Source organism: Falco rusticolus, chromosome 12 (genome assembly GCF_015220075.1).
Source record: "Falco rusticolus isolate bFalRus1 chromosome 12, bFalRus1.pri, whole genome shotgun sequence".
NCBI classification, from domain to species: domain Eukaryota; kingdom Metazoa; phylum Chordata; class Aves; order Falconiformes; family Falconidae; genus Falco; species Falco rusticolus.
In genome coordinates, this window is record NC_051198.1 from 5,040,963 (window position 1) to 5,064,012 (window position 23,050).

General features: G+C 45.7%; 1 long non-coding RNA gene across 1 annotated transcript in view; it reads right to left on the reverse strand.

Moving 5' to 3' along the window:
* Nucleotides 1-23,050, reverse strand: part of LOC119156360 — a 366,829-nt gene that overhangs the window by 36,485 nt on the left and 307,294 nt on the right. The window contains exons 6-7 of the long non-coding RNA XR_005107087.1: nucleotides 12,746-12,792; nucleotides 1,665-9,043 (exon numbers count right to left, since the gene is read on the reverse strand). This is a non-coding gene — a long non-coding RNA (uncharacterized LOC119156360). The remainder of the gene's footprint in view (nucleotides 1-1,664; nucleotides 9,044-12,745; nucleotides 12,793-23,050) is intronic.

The following is a 23,050-nucleotide window of genomic DNA, read 5'->3' on the forward strand; positions in this document are numbered from 1 at the left end:
AAGCTGTAATGGGTCTGAGACAGAGTCCAATGAAACCAAAGGGAGCCTTTCTGTTAACTCGATGGGCTCTGGATCAGGCCCAACATCTGTTTGGCCCTCTCCGTGTGCAGCACAGCCAATTTATTCTTTATCCATTCCTGGGCCTCTCTCCCCAATAGCATCCATATTTTTCCTACTTATGGTTGTCATTAGCCACACTAAGCACCACCCCCAGAAAGAGACCCTGGTGTGGCATAGTTCTGAATGCTGTCCCAACCCCTTGTCATTTCAGCAAGGTAACAGTCTTTCCTTTCTCCTTATTCAGGTTTCAGGACATGCCTTCAAGCTGCCAAGCTCTTCCTACTCCTCGCACCAAGGATAGGGCTGGTTGTGCCTTCTGTTGTATTGTAAACCTGGTCAAGAATCAATGCAAAAACCAAACAGAAAGCTCCAAGAGCCTGTCAGACACCTGAAGAGCATCACCAGAGCAGGGACAGGGTCTCTGCACAGACATTTCCCACCTAGGAATGACAACCTAGGCAACGACTTCCCTAGCCAGCCAGAGTTCGAGGTCTGAGAATAGCAAACATCGAGCCAGAGAATAGCAAACAGACAGCTTCATAGCCTTATACTGGGGGTCCAGAGCTAGAGAAGTACACCTAGCAATAATTCTCCAAACTGTCTGTGTAAGACCACAAAATCATAGAATATCTCAAGTTGCAAGGGACCCATGCAGATCATCTAGTCCAATTTCCTGCTCCTCCCAGGACTACCTAAAACTAAACTGTATGTCTAAGAGCATCATCCAGATGCTCCTTGACCTCTGACAGGCTTGGTGGCATGACTACTTCCCTGGAGTTCTTCCCCCACCATCCTCATACCTTCTCAGACATCAATATATACATTGTGCCAGTTCACAGCATTTCAGTTTCCAACCACCCTCACCAAATTTGTGATTCGCATTGCAGACTATGATGGGACTAGGCACAGGTCTTCTCTAGGTCCCACAGTGACAGCAGTAGCAATGGCCCGTGAGCCACCATCCATTCACTGAGGAATACACAATATTCATGTCTTTATGACTTTGCTGAGCCCTTGGATTCCAGGGCATTTTTTTAACCTGCCACACGTGGATCTCCATGCTGTGAAATGCGTGTCATTGCGAAGCAGAGCAATAACCTTCGTTGAGCAGCCAGGCGGCTTCTTACAGCAGAAAAACAAGTCTCCAGTGTTAAACCTACAGATTCTTCCACACACAGAGCTCCAGTTTCATTTTGGTCGCTACCATTGCGTAAGAGAATCCCATGCAAAAATACCCCCTCAACTGCACCCTGAAATCACATGGGTTTGAAAATGCAAACTTGACGCCTGAGGCCAGATGTGCGGACTGGCAAGCTGCTGGCACTGCACACAGGCACATCTACATGTCAGGTAGTTACTCATTCCTGCATGCTGCCCTGATAAAATCTGGATTGCCTACAGCTGGTATTTTCACTCCAGTTTCCTTATCAAGGTATTTACCACCTCCTGTCTGTGCCTTGCAGACTGAGGGTGTTAAATGCTCCCTTACTCCCTCTGCCTTACAGTGAGCTCAAGCATGTAGGAGCTGCTGCACGGGATGGGATTTCTAAACCCACTGGAGGTCGTAGTGGGTGGCTGCTGGCCTGGGCTCAATGGGATCTTACCTTGTTTGTACCTGGGATGTTGCTCTTTTGATCCTCACGCTGGCATCCTGCAGCTGGTGGGCTCCTTCCCATGTTTTGGGCGTTTGTTGTGGTGTTTTCTGGTAGTCCCTGATTGCATTTTAAAAGCTGTTGTCTCCTGTGCAGGGTTCTATATTAGCGTAGCTGTTGTACAGCTGCACGAAGAGAAGGAATGAAGTTAACTCAGGAATAGCATAAGTGTATATGGCAGCTCAAGACGTACACAAGACATCTTTTCCCCTCTAAAATAAAAAAGCAGCTTTCTGTCTTTCTAAACGATATTGAGATAGGTCTCCGATCACAAATGTACGCCGCCCTTGGAAACTTTAGGTAGCTCCTTTCCAAGCGCACCCCACACCTCTTTCTCACCCACTGCTGATATCAATCATCCATTTTAGCTAATGGCACTCGCACTCTCCTCATTGCACGAGACACAATATCACTGAGCCCTGCACAGGGTGCCCTTGATGGCTCTGCTGTTCCCCTCCGAGCCGACAAAAAGGGAAAAAAAAGGACAGGTTCTGAAACACAGTATCATCGTGTTGACATAGGCTGGCTGAGGAAAGAGTGATCACCCCAGCTGCCTTTCCTAGAGCAACTGCCCAGCTGTTACGCTGGAGCAAACTTGTTTAAAGCCCACCACTACAACCTGCCACACATGCAGCGCTCCCGGAATGCTGGACAACGCTTAATGCAACCCAGGAAAGAGACTTCTGTTTTAGTGTTTAACGCTGCTGCGGTCTTCCTGCTGAAAGATGTTAGACTTGCATCTAAGGTCACTGTCATACTTGACAGTGTCCATCCTGGCGAGAGCGCTCTGAATGAAACTTGCTGGGCAAAACAAGCCCTGCCCACCGGCAGGGGTGAAGGAGAACCAGGCAGGATTCATGGTGCTGGTTTTTCCCATCACTTTGGGTTTTGGACTAGCCAGCACCGAAATCAGAGATGACTGTGTATCTGAGGTGCTGTTAATTAGGGGCCAATTGCAACAACGACATAATGACATGGGCTTCAACGGGAGCTGGCTGCCTGGGACCATATCCTGCACCCGAGCTATAACCTGCTTTGCCGCCTTCTCCCTTCTGCTGGTGTTAAGACTAGCCGGGCTAAAACCAGCTTGAGACATACCTGCTCTTGCTGTGGTTTCTCCTCAGACTCTCTTAGGAGCTGCAATTTTTTGGAGGCATTGTGCACCTGCTGCAACCCCTGCCTCCGTGCCTGGGTGCCGAGCGCCCAGAGCATGGGGAGGAGCCGGCAGGCCTGGGACACCTCCAGCAAGAAGCACAGCAAAGTAGATGCTTTGCAAAGTGGTGATCCACAGTTCTGTCCTGCCCTGTAACCACTGAAGACAGTGCAGGAGAATAAAAAGTAGGAAACCATGTAGTGTGAGAAAGCAACTCAAAAATTACTCCTGTAGTGAAGAAACCACGTAATATATTCAAGATGTCAGAGGTTAGCTGTGGTGCATGTGAATCATGCTGCAAATACCTCACCTTTAACTTTACCGTTGTAATTAGATTACAAAGTTTTTATTACGGTTTTAAATTCTGCCTTTATAGGTTGCTGCCCAGCTGTGCACTTAAATCTGGTTTTATCACACTTTCTGAGCTCATCACATTTAATTCTGCCCCTACAATGCTGGATTAACTTTAAGGGTTGCTGAAGTCAGAAGTCACTCACCCTTGCCCTACTAATGGATTCACACCATCCCTGCACAGCCCCGAAGAGCGCTGTGTACAGTAAACTCCGTTTATTGGCATGGTGGAGGGGAAGGGGCACTGGGGTTGTTTGTTTACTCCACTGCTGTGCTTAGCTGTCAGGATATTTGCACAGATTACTGCACCGAGGAGATGTTTACCTCCACGTAATAGCCTGTTGCAAGGAAATCTTCTCAGCAGCGCTGATATGAGAACGAAAAAGGAGACCACTTAGGCATGCCTGCGAGAAGCGGATAGCTGGTTAATGAGGCATATGGACCCGTATCATTTGAGGAACCGATCAATTGCCTCCATTCAGAAATCCAGAAATCGCACCCCGCCGTCACACTTGGTCCTGCCAGAAAGCCCACACCTGGTATTTTATGGGTGCTGTCTCTGATCTCTGAGGCAGTCCCAGAAGAATGAAAAAACATTATTTTTTTCTATGGGTGACTTCTTCATTGTTTCCCATCATGAAGAAAGCAGGGCAAGGTGCAAATGAAACTTTTCATCTAAACAACATTCATCCCCAGGTTTTACCTCGATCTGTTCTTCTTTAACCAGCAAGGATGAGATGGATTGGTGTTAAATACCACCCAAATAAGATGATTCATTGTCCTGAAAAATTCATTATGTAAACGGGCAAATGAAAGAGGAATTATATTATTTCTATTTAAAAAAATGGAGAAATGAGGCACCGAACGTCCAAGTGATTTACATGAAGTCACAGGGGGAGTCTGAAAGGGATCTGGGAAATAAAACTGGTTCCAGTGGAAAGGTCATTTCTCTCTTTGTTGCTGGGGAATACTTTGAACAGAATTAGAACAGACCTGAGCCAAAGATGGACAGCAGGGACTTTAATGAAAAATGGGGAGCAAAATTCGTCAGACTAACACCATGACAATTTTTGACCTTTGCCATTCAATGACTAGACACAACACTTTTGGAACCAAGGCTAATAATCTTCAGCAATATACAGCCTTCTCCCAAGGAATGTGTGGTGATTAGGGCAAAGAATTTCACATGGTCACAAAATATCTATCTCAGAGTCCTGGGCTTATAAAATACTCTATTTCCTCCATTAATTGTGTCCACGTGGAGCTGTAACTAAGTAGCTGAAACAAATAAAACCGAAGTAATATTGTTTCCTTTTAAAATATTTCACTTAATTTGTGGAAGAGGTTTGGGCTCATTAAAAATAGACCATCTCCCATGAGGGCTTTTTCCTTTTCTTCTCCAAGTCTCTCAACCAACCCTTAGTAACGTGTACAGCAGCACACTCCTCAGCACAGCCCTGGCTGGAGCCGCTCTCTCCTTTGACTCAGCAGCTCCTGTCGTGCTCGCAGCGAGGGCAGGCAGCGCTCGTTTGGCTAAGCCAAGCGAGGCCTCGGTGTCTTCTGATGCGTCATTGCTCCGAGATGAATAGTCGGTGTCGCTGACTAAAATTTCCTCCTTCCAGCTCCAGCTCATTAGGAAACTCCACTCCTTCCTCCCACGTAAAGATCTGGCTATCACGATCTCTGCTTTTTCTGTGGAAACGACAACACGCTCACTGCAACTGAGGTGCAAGCCATGCCTAGCCCTCAGCTAGAGCCCACGTGGTGCAAGAGACTGTGCAGACACTTGGCTTTTTCTGGTGGATCTCAGTCCGTTCCCTAATCTTCCAAAGCGAGCTATGAATCAGTTACAGGTAACATCAGAAACCGCCGTGTCCTCAACAGACTGTGACAATTCCTTTCCCCAAGCCAATGCCAATCACAAAGCAAGGGACAAAGCGCACAAGAGAGAGGTAAGAGCAACCTGGAGCAAGGGCTTTAGGCTGCAAGAACAACCTCCAGAAGAGATCACATGATTCTACAGATTCCTGTTAAATATCATTTCTTCACCTTCATCACAATCTTTTCCAAGCCCACTCCTCCGAAAGAAAGGCATCTGCAACCACAACTCTTCTAAACAAAACCAGATCTGGTGATTCCACATAGTCCCTTGCAAACTCTCCCATTGCTGGTACGCCCCGACCCGGAGCGCGCTTGCGCTGCAGGGTGACTGGGGCAGTGCCGAGACCCAAGGGTGGATGACAGAAGGATCTGACCAAAGGGGGCCAAACAGGCAAGCATCTGAAGAAGGTACAGGAAGTTCAGGGCAGAAGTTGAGACCGTGATCTTCTCGGCACTAGCATGTTCCACAAGGTAGTAATGCCCTGTTGGCAACCAATGTCCTCTCCCTCTCCCCCACTACCCATGTGGCCCCAAATACCCATCAGGTATCTAGGACAGATGTTATGGTATGTATGCTTCAGCCCTGTTTTATGAAGACCTTCCCATAAAATTGGATCTATGATCCCTCTCAAAGTTTCTCCTTTTCTCTTGCGGGCTCAGTCGTACCGTAGAATTTTTGCCAATGCTACCAGGCAACAACCAAACTATTCATGAGGGCATCCCAGTCAAGAGTTGCAGAGGAGTTCAGAGGCTCCCCCAGTGCTGGGTTACTCCAGTTCTCAACTGGTTTTGTTCTCCTTTTAGGGGAAAAGCCACATCTGGAAAGTTACTGGTGTCCTGCTGTTCACTGTGGACACCACTGGGAACTGGCATATGGTCTTGTAAACTATGATTAGATCTACAAAGTAAACTTTCATTATGACCTCTCTCAAGGTCTTTAAAAACACATTTCCCTAACTGCTATGATTGTATTCAAATTCTTTCATTTTGGTAATAACATCATCCACATTTTCCCCGCTCCCTCCTACCTTTTTCTGATTATAATCGTGCTAGGCACAGTAGAAAAATCATTCCAGAATTCTCTTTTCTCCTCATGCTCTCCATCTCTGGGCATGAACACTCTCCTCCTACCAGAACAACAACATGAATATAAGCAGCTTCTCTGATCTGGATGAGCTGAACCTGAAGTGTAGGGCTTTTCTGAACCATATTAAAAAGCAACTATCACCAGTCTTTCATTAACAGTACCGATGCTGCTGCCAATGTTAGTATTGTTACGGCTTATGTTAGAGCCCTTCACTGAGACGGTAGCCAAGATCAGGCGTGACGACTGTTCAGATGCTGCGCTGACAGTGTGTGAAGGCAGTCCTTGCCCTTCGGAGCCTGAGATATATCTGACCAACACAGACACAAAACAAAGCACAGAACATTGGGTGAGACACATTGTCGGTGTGAGAACCAGAACCCAGCTGAACGAATCCTGTGTCACAGCCATTCCTCTGCTGCCTGCCTCTCTGCATAATTTGCATTCTGCCTTCTGCAGCCTCTGCTGATCGTCGGCGTGGCTGTACCAAGTGCCTCTCCTTAACGCGAGGCGCAAAGCTCAGAACTGCCGTTGCTCAGCCCCAGGAAACACACTCCCAGCAACTGATGGGGATGGCAGTGAGGATTTGCCCAAAATCTTGTCCCTGCTGTAACAGCCGTGGGAGAACTTGAGCAGGATGAAGATTTCTGCCCCAAGTATATTTATTCTAGAGTATAACGTTCTGCTAGAGGCAGGCAGGCACTAGTCCTAGGTGACCTGGAAAGAGGTAATTCAGGATCATCTCTCAGCCCATAAGAGCCGAGAGGGAGAGCTGGATGCTCCAGCTCTGCAAGGACCAGGTTAGGTACTGCAGCACCTGGGAAAACGGGATCCAAGCACAGCAGGACAGCTTGGCACATCTCAGTCATTCTGGTGTCCTCTGAGGAACAACGTGCAAAACCTACACACCCAGCAGAGGGTTATGTATTGCTTATGTCAGATCCAAAAAGAATTGTGTGATATTATTAAATATTTAAAATGTTAAGATTGTAACAGAATATCCCACTCGGATGTATCATGGGAGCCAAAGAGGTAAAAATATCCAGCAGCAGTTTGCTCCATGATAGGAACCGTGCATGCAGGTCACATAATGTCTACACAGGCATTTTCTGTATCATTTTAATCTATGCATCATAAATGGAGACACAGATGTAAGAACACTTGGTTTTAAGGACTGAATCACTTGGCTTTGATAAGATTTTATCTAGATAAAAACTGAATTGGTTGACATATCATTTCTTGGGTTTAATGAGCTCATAACTGCACTTTAATTGGTTTAATTACCAGAACATAATATTACAGGTATGCTATGTAGACCTGTAATATAGTTATACAATATATGTGCTACACATAATAAAACGCAATATGGAACATCACACAGTTTTTCATGAGAATTATTACTAGGATTATCGGTAGTGAATATTCAGCAACACGAATAGAAATTTCCTTTAAGTAATACCTTCAGGATTTGGCCCTCCTCATATGGGCTTCTAAGAACAACATACATATGAGGAAAATGTGAAGGCTGTAAAATATGAAATTATTGGTAGGCTAGGGCGGGATTTGGCCTCAGTATGCTCAGGATCTAAGTTCCTCCAAGATGTTTAGGCACCTAACTCCCACTTCAAATTTCCATGTTCGCTTCAGAAATACAATTTTTCCTCTAGCTTTTTCCAAGGCTGGCTCAATGCTCACAGCATTTTCTCGATCTATTTATTGTCTGTATTTTGGAAATAACTATTAACACTCACCCAGTGTTTTCCTAATAATTGTTTAGATCTTCCGGTGACACAATTAGCATCTGGGAGAACCACAGTAGTGTGCAAATGCGTCTTTAATTATCTTTCCATTGTGAGTAGAGATGCTATGTGCCAGGGCAGTTACTACACCTGACAAGGACAATGTTTTTACAATGAGTGTTTATACAGGCTAATTCCTTATAAAAATAGCTTGACAGAAAGGGCTCCACCTGCCTTCACGATCCTGATCGCAATTGCTAATTGATATTATTGTGCTGAGAATGATCCCGTCAATTAAAGCCTCTTCTATAATAACCATTGCTCCCTGCCTAACTATGCCTAATTAACCTGCCGCTGACTCACATGCCAGGAAGAATGTTTATCAGCCAGACTTCGTCCTGCTGATCTGATTTCCACTGCTCCGCTTGGTTTTACAGGGAGCCCTCCATCCAGCTAAGCGTGTGCCTCCCCTGAAGCCCACTACCCAGGCAATTTGCCTGGCCATCCAGCGCTTCTTATGCTCAACTATTCCTGCTGATTCAGGGTTTAAAACTATATTCGGGTTTGTGGTAAAGTTCTCATTGATTTAGTTGGCTAACAGGGCTGACCATAAGCCTATATTTGACACCAAGTGCCATCTGATTCACTTTGCTGGTGGCACTGGTTAAAATACAATTACGAGTGCTCCCCGTGCCTTTGCGCTCTACTATTCTGCAGGACGCTTCACCCAATGGCTGCAGCTGTTCTGAATTTTCTATGTATCTGTCAGGCTAAAATTATGTTTATATTGCTTGCGTAAATAAAACTTGATCCTTCAAACTGAAACAGAGCGGAACTGCTTTGCAGGTCTCACCTTTGGGAATTGTGATGAAGAGCGGGAAGGGGAGCAGTGAAAGCCTCCATTGGTTCCAGAAGAGTCAGGTTCAGAGAGTGATTTTGCTTTGTGCAAGATGCTTTGGGCTTGATTTTTGGCTTGTATCTAGGTATGTAAGGATACAAACAGAAGTCTAATGGGATTGTCAAAAGAATATTACTCACCCCTCAGGAGGCTGCCTCTTCTGCCAAAGAGCTCCTGCACGGCTCAGCTCAAATTGCAAAACCTCCATGTTCTTCTGTTTCTCATCTGTTACAAGAGAGATAATTACAGAGGTGCTAAGAGGATAAATGTAGTTAAGTCTGGGAGGTGCTCAAAAAAGAGCATGCAAGATAGATGGGGCATGACTAGTTCCTTTTGTCTCAAGGCATGCTTGAGCTCTGCAGCGACACAGACAGGGCTTCTGGCCAACTGAAGTCAGCTGTGATGTCTCAGTGGCCAAAGGGGCTGCGTGAAGGCTCTGAGGACACGGGGTTGTCTTCAGGTTTGCTTCAGATCAGCTGCTGAGATATGCTGGACTGAAACTTTCTTGGGTCTTTTCAGTGATCAAGAAATCATCCAGATTTCCCTGAAGCACCGCTTTTAAAATCAGATTTCTGGTGTCCCTCTGTGCAACTACAAACATCAGTTAATCGCATAGAGGGGACCCCCCCCCCCCAACCCGAACCTCCTCTTTTCCAACTCTCCAAGAAAGACTACCTTAAAATATGGAGGAGTATTCCTGCTGGAAGCTGCTGCTCACTCATCCCAGCTTGCTGGGCTGTTTGCCACATGTCGCTCAGTGGCACTACGGCGATTATGTCAAACTAGCGCAGCGCAGCAGGGGAACCCATCCTGCCAACCCAGCAAGCAGGGACTGTGCAGAAGGAAACGAGATCGTAGGAGAAAGCATGACACGTGTTGAGCCACTGCCTTCCCTGCCTTGGGACCAGCTCTGCAGTGTGTCTAACAGATTCGGTTCTAGGCAAATGTAAAGTTGTGGAGGGATGGCAGAGTGAGAAACCCATGCGCATGTGCCTTCTGGCAGATAAGACATTCAGGCTGCTCTTTCTAGAACTAACCAATAACAACAAATATAAACAGAAAAAAGGGAAACAAATAAAGGTTAAAAACTGACTGAATCTTCCAGTGTACAAAATGACTCAGTGAATCAAATGGGCTGAATGAAGAGATGAGAAAATTGAAGACTTTTTTTACTCCCTAAGAAATCATGGGATTCTTGGTAAAGAGAGAAAGGAAGTATTTATTCTCAGAGGAATGCAACGGTGCCACTGTGAAATGGAGCAGGCGGTCAGCACACTGTGCATCTCCAGCACCAGCCAGGACTAAGGTGTTGCAGAAAATGTTCTGCTTAAAACCTGTTCCCAAAGACCCTGGGATCCCCTGCCTGTGAGGAGCACCTTCCCCTCCCCGGAAAGCTCCCTCTGTATCGATCCCATTCCTCTTCCTGTGTTTGGAAAAGTGCTGGAAGGTGCCTAGGATTGACCATAGTGCCTGTACATCACAGGCAAATACCCTTTATGGAAATATCCCTTATTGTCCAGGACTCCCATGCGAGCTGAAGGTACGCAGCGCCTCACTGGATCAGCACTTGCTATTGCCACTAGTAATAATAAAGGGTAGGGGAGGAAATAGTACTGCAACTTCCTTCCTCAAGGTCTGCGTGTCGGGAGAGCAAGGATTCCACAGGGCATGGTCCCTGCTTTCTTTGAAGCAGTGGTAAATAGAAATAGTTGGTAAAACTTCTGAAGAACCATCTATGTATGTGGTTATACAGGCTAAGCATAAGGAATACACATATCTACCTTTGAAATATGCTGTTCTACCAAAAAAGAATCACTTAGGAAAAGCAGATCCTTTTTGGACCGCACTATGGTTTGAAAGGAAAACATGCAGAAGAAAAACAAAAATGCCAAGAGCACTGCAGTTGCGCCATTTCAAAATTTAGAGCACAAAGCATTTGGCTTTTTTACCTTCAAATTTTCATGTAGATCGTTATGCAAGACTGTGAAAAGCAGGAACGGAGATAACAGACTCAGGCCTGCTTTTTGGGAGGGAAGGTGGAAGAGAAATTTTTCTTCTGGGGCAATTCTTAAACTTACAAGTCAAATTTCAAGATTCCTTCTTGTCAGAACGTTCCCTTTGGAGCACTGCTTATATGTCTCTATTACCACCACCGGAGCCACACATCACATCTCCTGTGTACTAATCCCTCACAGAGCCCACGGCCCGCAGCTGTGGAAAACTGAGGCAAGGAGCAAGTAGGTGTTTTTTATAACTTAACAGAGAGCATCACTGACAGCACTGTGTGACAAGCTGTATATTGTGAATCCGTGATCTGCAGCTCTGTCAAAAAAATCCCCTTTTCTACTCTGTTTTGAGTCAGCCCGGGCAATGACAAGGAGTCTTTTGTTGTTGCCATTGGAGGAGCTGGCTGTTGGTTTGAGCTCTCGCGCTCTCGTTAAGGAGGCAGCGAGGGGGGAGCAGAGTGCCGATCCCAGCGGGAACACGTGTCCTAGGTTGGCCCATCTGCAAAATAATTCTTCTGCGTGTCATCTAGGCCAAAAGCTGAGTCTGGGATCTGCTACATGGCTAAGTTCCCTCCCCGTGGCGGTCAGAGCAAGCGTGGTGACAGTCAGGGGGAAGGGAATTGAAATGTTTTGGGGAGTTATGGCATGGAGAGTGACATCTGTGTCAATGGGCTCATTAAGTGAAAGATTTGGTGTAATACATCTTGCAACAAGGTCATATTCTCAGAAAACTAGGACTTGCCAGAAAAACGAATGAAATCAGCCAGGCTTATGATCTGGTTTGATTGCTTCCAAACTCGTCTTTAATCTAAAGTTCTTTTCAAGGTTGTCACAACTGGGCTTGCATGAATTTTGGGGCCTAATCTGTATCTGGTGCAAGCTGGAGCAAATCCATTTAACTCAAGGGAGCCTTATCAGTTTACATCAGATTGTGGTTATTTTTAGGGGCAGGTCATTTAGAAATTTATAAGTACTTATTTCCAGCTATACTTTTTGAATAAAGCCAATAAATCGGAAACCTGCCAGGATAAAGATCATCCAATTTTTAATTCTTTTTTCCAAGCCATGGGACAAGTATCCCCTATGTTGAATCACTTACGTTGTAATGCAGGAAACCCAAGGGTGTAAATGGCATTGAGGTCTCCATGGAGTATTCCCCAGTCCGTCTTTTGCCACAAAGGGATATCCAGAAGGGTGCTAGGCTGGTCACTGAGCTTAACAATGGTGGCAGTCAAATGTGCCACCAGGAGGGAAACTGGAGGAAAGTGAAGGAGACATTGTTCACCTGCAGCCTCCAGAACCTCCTGCATCCCAGCCACATCACTCCCCCTGCAGCATCCCTGTGCTCTCACCAGATTCTTCTAGGCTCACGCCACTGACTGAGGAGGTGCAGCTCCCTTGAAATAAACAGGGCCCTTTCAGGTTATACCAGATGAGGATTTGGCTGTGGGATTCAGACAAACCCAGGTCCAACAACCCTGTGACAGACCTTGGAAGAAAGGTGTGTCTGGAAGCAACAAAGCCTTGATCAAACCCTGGACCCTACCTCAGCTTTCAGAACCGGCCACCCTCAGATTCCAGAACCCTGAAGAGCCCCTCTCCAGATTGAGCTTTGCAGCTTCAAGGAGGAAGACCAACTATGATTTGCCTCACTGCTGGGATGGGCTGGCTCTGAATAGTCCCTTCATGCAAGAGGGAGTACAGACTTAGTGAATTACTTTTGATTCTTCATCTCTAGTGATAATTCCTCTTCCCACATCCTGATTTCTAGCCATGGTGAATTGCTTCACCCTCAGTCCCACAGGCCTATATCCATGGGAACATTCTCCATCTGTGGGAACAGTCACAAGGTAATGAATGAATGCATTTCCCCAGGAAGGAGACACCATTCATAAGTTTAAGACGACAAAAAGATGATTACCTGGATTGCACACAGTTCAGTAGGTCAGAAGCAGCAGCAGCAGCTCCCTGAAAAAGAAAGAAAACCACCTACTAGCAGTGGTTTGTAGAGAAATAAGGTTAAGACCCAGAGACAACCCAGGGACCGGCAGCTCTTTCACCGCCTTTTGGACTGTAGCCTCTGAAGACCTCAGTGCAATGGTCTTCAAACAAGATTGAGACCCCTGGGTATCATCACCTAAATATAAAGAGAATGACCAGTATTCACCTAGCAAAGTACTGAGTAGGAAAAATACCTATCTTGCTCCATGTTTTCCTTTTTTTTTTTTTTTTTAACGTCCTTTGTGCTTGAATAATTGTCTCCCTTAGCAAAAATGGTGCACATAATATATGTCAGAGGTGAAAGAGCTATATTAAAAGCTATAATTAGTACTGTTTAACAATTAGTAGTTCTATTTGAAGATGTTTTGAGTAAGATTTATGGTATGTTTTCTAATTTTTAATTTATAATTACGGGGAAGAGCTTAGCTTTGAGTATTTACCCTCTAAAAAATGTAAAATAATATATAAGTGCACTTTTGGTCTGTAGAGAGGGATATGAAACCAGGAAAAAATATGTAGGAAGAAAAGGATAAGGGTTTTTGTGTGTGTAAGCAAGGTTTAAATGGAATAATTAAATTTACCATAATCAATAAAATGTGTGAGGCAAGTTTATTGAAGTGGCTATTTCCCATTGCATAATTTCCCTGGGGAACTTTCATTTTTAATTCAAAAATAAAAAAAAATAATAATTAAAAAAACAAACCCCTGAGCACTTACTGTAAATATGCCAGCATATGTGTGAGGTTAAGAAAAGCACGAGCCTACACCCAGGAATCAAAGAGGGGCTTACCACTGCTTTGACACTAATTGTAAAAGCTGAACATTTTCTCGAACCATAATCAAATCTTAACTGCCATGGGGGACTCGTTCAGCAGCACACAGTAATTCTAATAAGATGCAGAGCCTTTCACCTTTAGGTCACCAGTTCAAACCCACTTCGGGTTGGCTAGTAAACAGAAGGTAAATCCCAAGTCCGGTGGAATACCAGAGCATCTAGAGGAGATGCCAGAGCAGCTGTTGGGCAGAAGTGTGCAAGGGTTTTCCCTTCCATCTCATGTCCCCCATGCTTTCCCTGGGACTGACGTGGCCACCTCCTCTGGGGACTCACCTCATCTCCCTTGGCCTCAGATCCTCCCTTCTGGAAACAGGATGGGAAACCCTTCTTTTCTTGCTGCCCTTCCTCCGTTTCAGCTGAAACCTCCCCAGGTGCCCCACAGCACCCACACCCAGAGACCCTGATCTTGCCATGGGGTTTTTTGGAGGGGTAACACCCCTCCAAAGAAAACATAAATAGCGGTATCATCTCTGTCCCACTTCCATGTACACAATGCCTCTTAATTAGTTCGTTTACTTGAGCACCACATGGAAACAGACTGATCAAACATGTAATTGAAAATAACAGGCCCCCATCCCGCTGCCCTAGGCTGCACAACAAACAGCTCTGCCAGTAACGGCAGCACTGGAAAGCAGAGTCCTCATCTCGGCACTTCACCTGGCTTCAGGTAGAACTTCTTGCCCTTCTGTGAGCTGCTCACATGCAAAGTCACAACTCCAGCCGAGGCCCCGGCACTGCCAATAGCCCCAAAGGATCTTAAGTATTGTAGCAAGCGCCCCACGCACCCCCTGCTACACCAGCGCCTGGATGGGTCTTGGCTCTACCACATCTTCCTCAGGGGAGCCATGAACGTTGCGTTTCAAGCTGGTGTGAACGTCAAAAAGACAACTGTGTGATCCAACCAGCCTGAAGACAGATTGCCACCAACACGGACCGTCTCCTCTCTCCCTCAGACGCAGGTCCCCCTTCCCGTGTGCGCGGGGGTGACCCGGAGGCTGCTTCATGGTATATATAGTATGCAACCTCATCTTTCTGGCTATGATGGTACGTACACTTTTGTGTATGCGCGTGAGTGAACAGAATAGTCTGAGACCTTAATTGTGTCTCACATTAATACAGTTGAGAAGTTAAGGAGCTGTAAGGAACAATTCATTCATTGTCCTCTACACATCTGGGTTAATGTTTCCTCCTTGGATTAGTGTGTACCAGTGTGTTCCCTCTCTGCTCACCACAAGCTAGCTGCGCCAATTTCCCTCCGTGGCAGCTCCAGTGACAGCTGTTTACTTGGAAGCTCATGGATTATGATATATGGATGCTAGCCACAAATTAATGGAATACATTCCAGATGCAATGTCTTTAAATATTCAAACAATAAGCCAAAAGCACTAAGCTGTTTTGGCCATTTTTTCCTCTTAACTCTGAATGTCTCTCAGAGATGATGTAAACACGATTTCTTCGGGCAATGACCAGAACACTTAAAATGTTTCAAAAGTGAGCAGCAGCATGAGGCACTGGATGGTAGACAGTTGATGGTGTCATTTGTCACCTGAAGCCAAGACCTGAAATAGCCATGAAGGGAGAGCGGAATAAAAAAGAAAAACCCAGAAGTACTGAGCCTAACCGTTCGCAGGTTGCCTTTCCAGCCTGCTCTGGGCAGGGGCTACGTGTGCTGGCCTGGACCCCTGAGCTCAGGTGAGCTGTACAGGCTCCAAAAGGCAGCTCCCAAAAACATCTCCAGAGGCTCATCTGGAGCATTTCAGAGCAAAAACTAAAGCCTGCTCAGGATGGTTACAGCAGACAAGGATCCGTGAAATGCCTCAAACCTCTCCTTGCTAGGTGTCATCTAGAAGTCCTTCTCCAGCAGAGGAATTGGTAGCTAGCTCAGAAATGGAGATAGAGCCCTACCCCAGATGTGCCTTTCGCTCAAGCCTGACCTTCAGCAATGACGTTGCTCCCGTGATCTCTTTGCTTTTATATTCACCCTAATGCTGGACTGGGGCAAAAGCAGCATTCGAGGGTGAAGATCAGCATACAAAAGCTGGCAGACTTGCTTTGGGGCTGGTGTCATTTTGATTGTTACCACCTTTGCTCAAAGTTGACAACAGGTCAAATCGAAAACTTTGGTGAAGTGGAATGGCTACACTGAAGCAGCGCAGTAATGATTTATACCACCGCAGAGCCTGGGCCAAGAACTGTAACTTATTTCTTGGCCAACTTACATCACTTTTTCTTCCCTCATTGCATTTTCTTTGGCATTTTCTTCTTTGCATTTACTCATTTTCTTCCACAGAAATTCAGCATGACCTGGACAGTTGAGCTACCAGGATATAGGATTTTCTACCCAGTAGTTAAAGGGAAGAACCTACTTACACACTTTTATTTACCCAAAAATACCTACAAACATGAGCTGTGCAGCCTTACAACGGAGAAGGGCAAGAGAGAGCCTCAAGTAATCCTGTCTGAATTTGAAACCAGTTCAAGCCTGAAACGCTGCCTGTTTGAAGGTTTCTCGTTTATTTCCTCCAATATTGTTATTAATTAGAGAATTAATAGTTATTAAAGTTATCATCACCCTTCACTGAATTGAGAAATTCAAGTTTGTTACCTAATGGGAGGAAAATAAACATCATTTTACAACGGTTTTAAAGCAACAACAATATAAACAAACCGTCTCAAACTCTAGTCCACAGGCAGAACGGACATCTGCTAGAAAAATATGATGATTCTCCCACCCACCACCCTCAAATTTAGGGATTTGTGGAATATGGGCCTTGCCTAAAGTTGCTTGGCAGAAATCCCCATGTTAAGTTCTTATTTAATGAAATCATGTGGTAGTAAATCAAACACAGAAATAGGAATAAGTAAATCTGCCACATCCTTTCAAAAAAGTACGGTTTGACTCTGTCAACTCAAGTTGCCCGCGCAATGAATTATCTGTATTTGTCAACTAAAATGTGACCATCCAACAGTCACCCACCTTTTTGTATAATTCCGTAATCTTCAGCCTCAAAGCTGAGCACCAGCACAAAATGGGCAGGTCACTTGCATAAAGAGCTCCTAAAACCAGCACTGAGCTGCCACATCTTTGCAAATGGCCCCAAATGCAACGTTTGGGCTCTCTGACAGCGTTGACCTCTGAACGTTACATGAACAGTGGCAAACGAGCATCAAACAACAGGAGAGAAATCAGGCAGAAGAATAAGAAGAACAACATCAACACCATGATATAAAACCCAAGAGATTGTCTTGATCAAGTACCTGCTCAAGCCAACAGAAGTCTTCACACAGACCCACCCTACATAGCTTTGCCTATGCCCTTGGTGCACCCACGTGGTTGGGAGCCAGGGAGAGGTGCTGGGTGCACTTTGTCTTCTGATAAATTCATCACCTGGTCACAACTATCAGAACAAAAGGGGTCTCTCACAGGGCGAGCTCATAAACCTTTTTCTTTTGAAAGTTCCTACAGAAACTATGCCTGTTGAACCAACAATATTTGCAGACAATGCCTGATCTCTTAAATGATGTTTCTATTTTCTGTCCTGCCTTCCCCCTTTTTCTGTAGAAAAGGCGTATTTGATTTTTGGTCCCGAAACATTCTAAGGAAAAAGTAAGTTCAGTGAAATTTTGAATTATTTGGAAGGAAACTGATATTTCCTCTGGAAAATCACAACAAAAAATAAACATTTCTTGTCAATGTTTGCCTTAGGAGTAATAAAGCATGGATTTAATTCACTGATAAAGCCCAAGAAAGCAATCAGAAAAGAGAGATCATCAGTGGCTTTACAAACAAGCTTTACAAAGAGAGAGCTTGTATTTAAAGAAAACGGTTGAAAAATGCATCAGATCCTGCCACTGTGCCCATTCAGATCATGACCAACCCGCTGAGATTGCTGTCCTACCCGTAGTTGCTGCTCAAAATTAATTTGGTCACTCGATTATATGTGGAGCCCCTTAGTTCTCCAGTTTTTAAAGCAATGTTAATTTAATGACAAAACATACAAAATTCGGTACCCTACCTCATCCCCTGACATTCTGAACTTCTAATTTAAAGGTTTTTATTTTTATAATCGAGTATTCAGAAGTACCAAGATCATGGTTTTATGGTTGCCAGTCTTTGGTCCCTTATTGTTTCAGCCCTGTGATTCATTGCTGTGAAATTAGTGTAGAACAAACTTCCCAGAAATCTTGGGATTTCTCAGAATCTCCATCTGAATGCCATTTAAGAAGATTTGACTTTCTAATTGACCATTTCTGAGGGAGTTAAAAAATATAAACAGCTCAAATGTGGCATTTTTACAACCTTAATAAAACCAAATGCAACATTTACTAGGTACGCATTTTAACGAAAAGAAGGTTGCTATAGCAGAACAGCAATCATCGTAATTTTAAGCAAAACCAAGGGTAATTGTAGAGCAGCAAGGTGCACGTTACTGGCCTAAGAAAAATTCTCTTTGTACTTGAATAAGACAACTTGATAAAGAGATCACCATGCGGAAACAGGCTGCAGTGCTTAGCAAGAACCTACAGCAACTTTTCCACTAGACAGCAAAGCTTATGCAAAAAGCGTCCCCATCGACCGCGATCCGAGCGCTCAGAATGCCACTGGGCTCACTCGCACTGCTGCGGACCGAGGTCAAGGCCTGCACGCACACCCCCATGGCGTGCTTCCCTGAGCCGGACCCACCGCGCAGGGATCCTGCACGCACACCCCCATGGCGTGCTTCCCTGAGCCGGACCCACCGCGCAGGGATCCTTCCCAGCTACCCCGAGCATCCCTGCTGCAGGGAGGCAGCGGTGGCTGCTGTGCCCTCCCCAGCGGGAGGAGAGCTGAGTCCTAGCGAGGTATTTACCCTCTTTATGGCCCAATTTCCAGAAGTAAAAAACAGTATGAACTACAGAGAGGTGATGTTATTTGAACAAATTTTTTATTTGGGCTGAACTTTTTCTTATATTAATTGCATAGTGCAGTTTAAAAAAAAAAAGAAAAAGTGACTTGAAATCTGAAATTAGCAAATATTTTCAGTCTTACACTAAGGAATGTGTTCATTTAATTTTCAAGTTATATTTGTTTCCAAATGCCTTTTCTTTAAAAAAAAAAAAAAAAAAAAAAAAAAAAAAAAAGGCAAATTCCAGAGCAGTGCATTTGGGGCTGAGCAACCGATACTTTTTGATTGTAATTTTTTTTTGCCCCCTTCATTTCATTTACTGAAAACAAATGAGGGAAAACTATTTGTTCCAACACTGACCCCCTGCAGAAGGTGTCCTGCTGTTACGAGCGCCCTGTGTACAGGTTTCCATGAGTTACCATACGTAGCCAGGCAGGGTTCCCTGAGGTTAGGACCCAGGCTTCACGGGCTCAGTTTACACCTTTTCAGAACAAAGAGATGAGCTTGGAACAAGCCTTCTCAAGCACTGGAACGGGCTGCCCAGGGAGGTGGTGGAATCACCATCCCTGGAAGCTTTCAAAACACGAAGACGTGGTGCTTAGAGGCATGGTTCAGTGGTGGACTTGGCCATCCTGGGTTAACGGTTGGCCTTGATGATCTTCAAGATCTTTTCCAACCTAAATGATTCTATGATTCTAAGATGACTTAACTCCTCCTCCTCTTCCAGTGAGAACTGGGGCAGCCACCAGATAGGCTGCGAGCGAGTGCTGTAACTTTACCCATGTCAAGCTTCAGAGCACTGCACACAAAGAGCATTACGTTTTATGGCTCCTGCAGAATACTAGGGGATACTAATTTTACAGGTGCATTCTAGCAAACTGCAGTCCCTAATATCAGAATGCCATTAAAAATAATGCGCTCCTTATGCCCAGGCAGTTAATTTAATATTAAATCAATAAAACATTTACTAGGGCTGGTCAGGGGCCTGGTTGCTGACAGCAGACTCAGCTCACGGCAACAAACGTCTCCTCACCCTTTGCAGACAGCTGCTGGTTTATTGTAGAAGACGTCTTTGGTCCTGACAAATAGCCTCCCTAAGCCCTAATGAGTGCAGAAATCCAAAACATTTGTGGGACATTTATTACCAAGAAAATACACCAGCCTTTTGGGAGATTTGGATCAACAGCAACAATCATCTGTGGGCCAAGTTCAGCCCAGCTTGTGCAGGGAATACAAAATGACTTTCTTGGCTACAGGGAAAGAGATTGCAGCTCTTTCCAGTTGGTTTCATCTCTGGAATATGGAGACTAGGGTGGGAGGTCTTCCCTATGCTGAGTTTTCACTGGTGGAGTAGTTTCAGACTCCACCAGCTTCCTGACAAAATCCCGAGATGGCAGGGGACACTGGGAGGGGATCCATCACATCCCATCTGCTGCTGAGCAAGAGCAAATCACCTGGCACAGCCATCTTCCCCCTCCGCGGTCACTTCCAAAATAACTCAAGCACAAAATACAGGATTTTGCCAGCATGCTTGATGGGCAATGTGCTATAGTGACATTAAGCAGTAAAAATAGGGAACTGCTTTGTTGGATTTTCTTTTTTCCATAAAAGAATAGAATAGAGGTCAACTTTTTATCAAGAATCTGAGAATCAATCCAACTTTTATAGCAACAGCAAACAACCTCCTCACACACACCAAACCAACCAAACAAACCCAAACAACCAACAAACAAGAGAAAAAATTGAAAAAACAAAGTACCAACAAGGAAAAAAAAATTGACCAAGCTAACTCAGACCTTCTATCCAAATGGTATTGTGTGGAAAGTCCATTTATCTAAAAAAAAACCTGCACAAGTTGTTTCCCAGCATTGTTCTCAGAAGACTGGTCCTGCCCCAAGCTGACAGAGCTCCAGGCACCCACGGCCAAGGACCTCCACTCAAGAAAGCAGATTTGGGATGCTGACTTCCACGAGGATGGCAGCAGGCACTGTTTTAGGCATAGTGCCCCCAGAAACACTCCCAGCAGACTTGCTTCCTCCAGGAGCAAGGACACAGGTACCGAGATGGCTGGTGGAGGAGCCTGGTCCAGGTGTCTGCCTGGAGGACTAGGTGCTTCCCGTGCCTTCCCTAAACCCTGAGCACCCGAGGCAAGTCAGGGCCTGGCCCAGCTCTGACTTGTCCCGACACTGCTGACGTTATTTCTGTGATGAGCCTCTACGCTGCAGTTACAGGAACGCTTTAGCTGTAACCCACAAAGCCAAGCCCGGTCAGAATTAATATTGAACTCAATCCCTAGTAGCTTCCCTTAGACATCAGCATTCCAGCACACGTAACATGATGAAAACAAACTTCGTGCCATGAAAGGAGAAATATGGGTGAGGTCTGGGAGCATAGTTAGGATGTGGTTTTCATAAGCACTCACTGCTGGCTTAACTCTGCTCCTATTACAGTCAAGGGTAAGAAAGCCCCATTGACTTCAATGGGAGCAGAATTAGGCCAGCACTGAGTGGTTTTGAAAATCCCACCCTTAGCTTTTATATAACATAGAAAATAAGAATCACATGCAAGCCTTCAGAGAGTAATCAGCCCATTAAAATGCATATAATTATTTATTTTAGCCACCATTCTTAATTTGAAGATTTGTGGCACTGATAGATGCAGCCAGACAATGGCTGGGAGCGCCCTCCAGTTGGAGAGGGCCAGATGACTTTGGGGAGAGGACTAGGACACCAGGAAAGTCATGGGGCCAGCTGAAAGCAACATGTTGACAATGTTCTCTGTTTAAAAAGAAAAAAAAAAGGTATTTTCAAAAAAATAACATGTTTGTAAAGATTTATTTTTTTGAGGGAAAGAACTTTCCATCAGAAGGACCGAAGTCTCCTACCCCCATCTAACACAGCCCACTTTTATGTTCTTTTGTTCCTCCTGATTTATGATGAAAATATCTCTGCGGCTGGAAAACAAACAAATCTCTTCATTTCCTCCCTGCCTTTGGAATGAACTCTACAAAAGTTGTACAGGAAAATGTAGACTACAGCTTTTTTCAACTAGTAGCCTTTGACAGGGAGGTGCTGGTGTCCTGGCTGACCATCATGGTCCTGCTGGGATCAGAGATACAAGATGGGACATGGTGGGATGCAGAGCCGAAGTGGCACGATTCACTGTGTCAATCTGGAACATGTTATTCACCTGCCCACATTCCAGAAGAGGAAAAGAAGGGAAAAAACACTGTTTAAAGGCTGTAAAACCCCAAGCTGTCCCCTGAAGGGGAGCTTCGGAGCATGTCACCATTTCCTCAGGAGGTCTCAATAGGAAGCAGAGAGTGAGGCGCCTTCTAAGGGGTCTGCACCCCCGTGGCCAACCCTGGGGGATCACACAGAGGCGACCACCTTTGTTTGTCCCTGGGTGCGTGGGGACCTGGCATGCCCTTGGCACGGCAGTGCGTCAGGAATGACTCACAAAGAGGACAGACTCGTTCTCAGGCGCTCAGGAAGCTCGAGCAAGCGGCAAAAGAGGACAACAGCACATGAAGGCATCTTAGTTGAGCAAGAGGAGAGGCTGCTAGTTTATTCACTAGTACCAGCAGAACAAAAAGCAGAGGCAATGCAGTATGTTCATGGCTTTGCCATCACAAACGGGGAGAGAGGGATATGACCACTGACCTGTTGCTTTCTGACCCCAGATGCTCCAGGTGAATGTGGGACCTCCGCATGTATCTTGAACGGAAAGCGCTGCCGTTTAATCCTGATGCTGTGAGCAGAGCATTTATCAAGCTGATGTATCAGGAAGGGGTAAGAACAACACACATCCTTTGGAGTGGCGTGGTTAGTCCTCCCATCGCTCCCAAAACCACTGCTCGTCTCTCCCTGCCCTGGTCCTAGGCATGCCGATTGCAAGTGTTTTGCTGATGCCCTGGCACCTGCTTGGCTCACGGCTGCGTGCTGCTGGTGCCAGAGCGTTAGGTCCCTGCCACGTACAGCCTCACGGGCACCCTGCACACCAGGTCCGTGCCTGCAGCAGGGCCGCGCGGGTCAGGCTCAGCTGGTGACAGCGCTGCGCAGACCAGCTCGGTCTCTGCTCCCATCACTGCACAGGCATTTAGTGTGGAACAGCAACCACGCGCAGGCTGCTAACAGTGCTGGGCGCAGGGACTGGAGCCTGGGGAGAGATGTCACCACTCTGCCTAAGTCTGGGCTCCTCACTCACCTCTGAAAGTGCAGGGGAGGTTTCTCAGCCCCCGGCTGAAACTACCCACGGTGAGGAGCCCGAAGAGCCTGGCTGAGGCTGCTGGCACCCATAACCCAAGCAGGCTCTTCATCTGCCACGTGAGACGTGACCCCTAGAGACTTCAGGCTGTTTGGGGGAAAGGATGCTTTTATCAAACATTTTTGCCATAGCAGACACAGGGGGCTCCTTGCCAGGTTCCTTCACTCTGTCCCCTGCTTTATTTGCACAGATGTTTTTGCCAAGGCTTGTCATCAACTCAGGGAGGGGACAGTCGAAA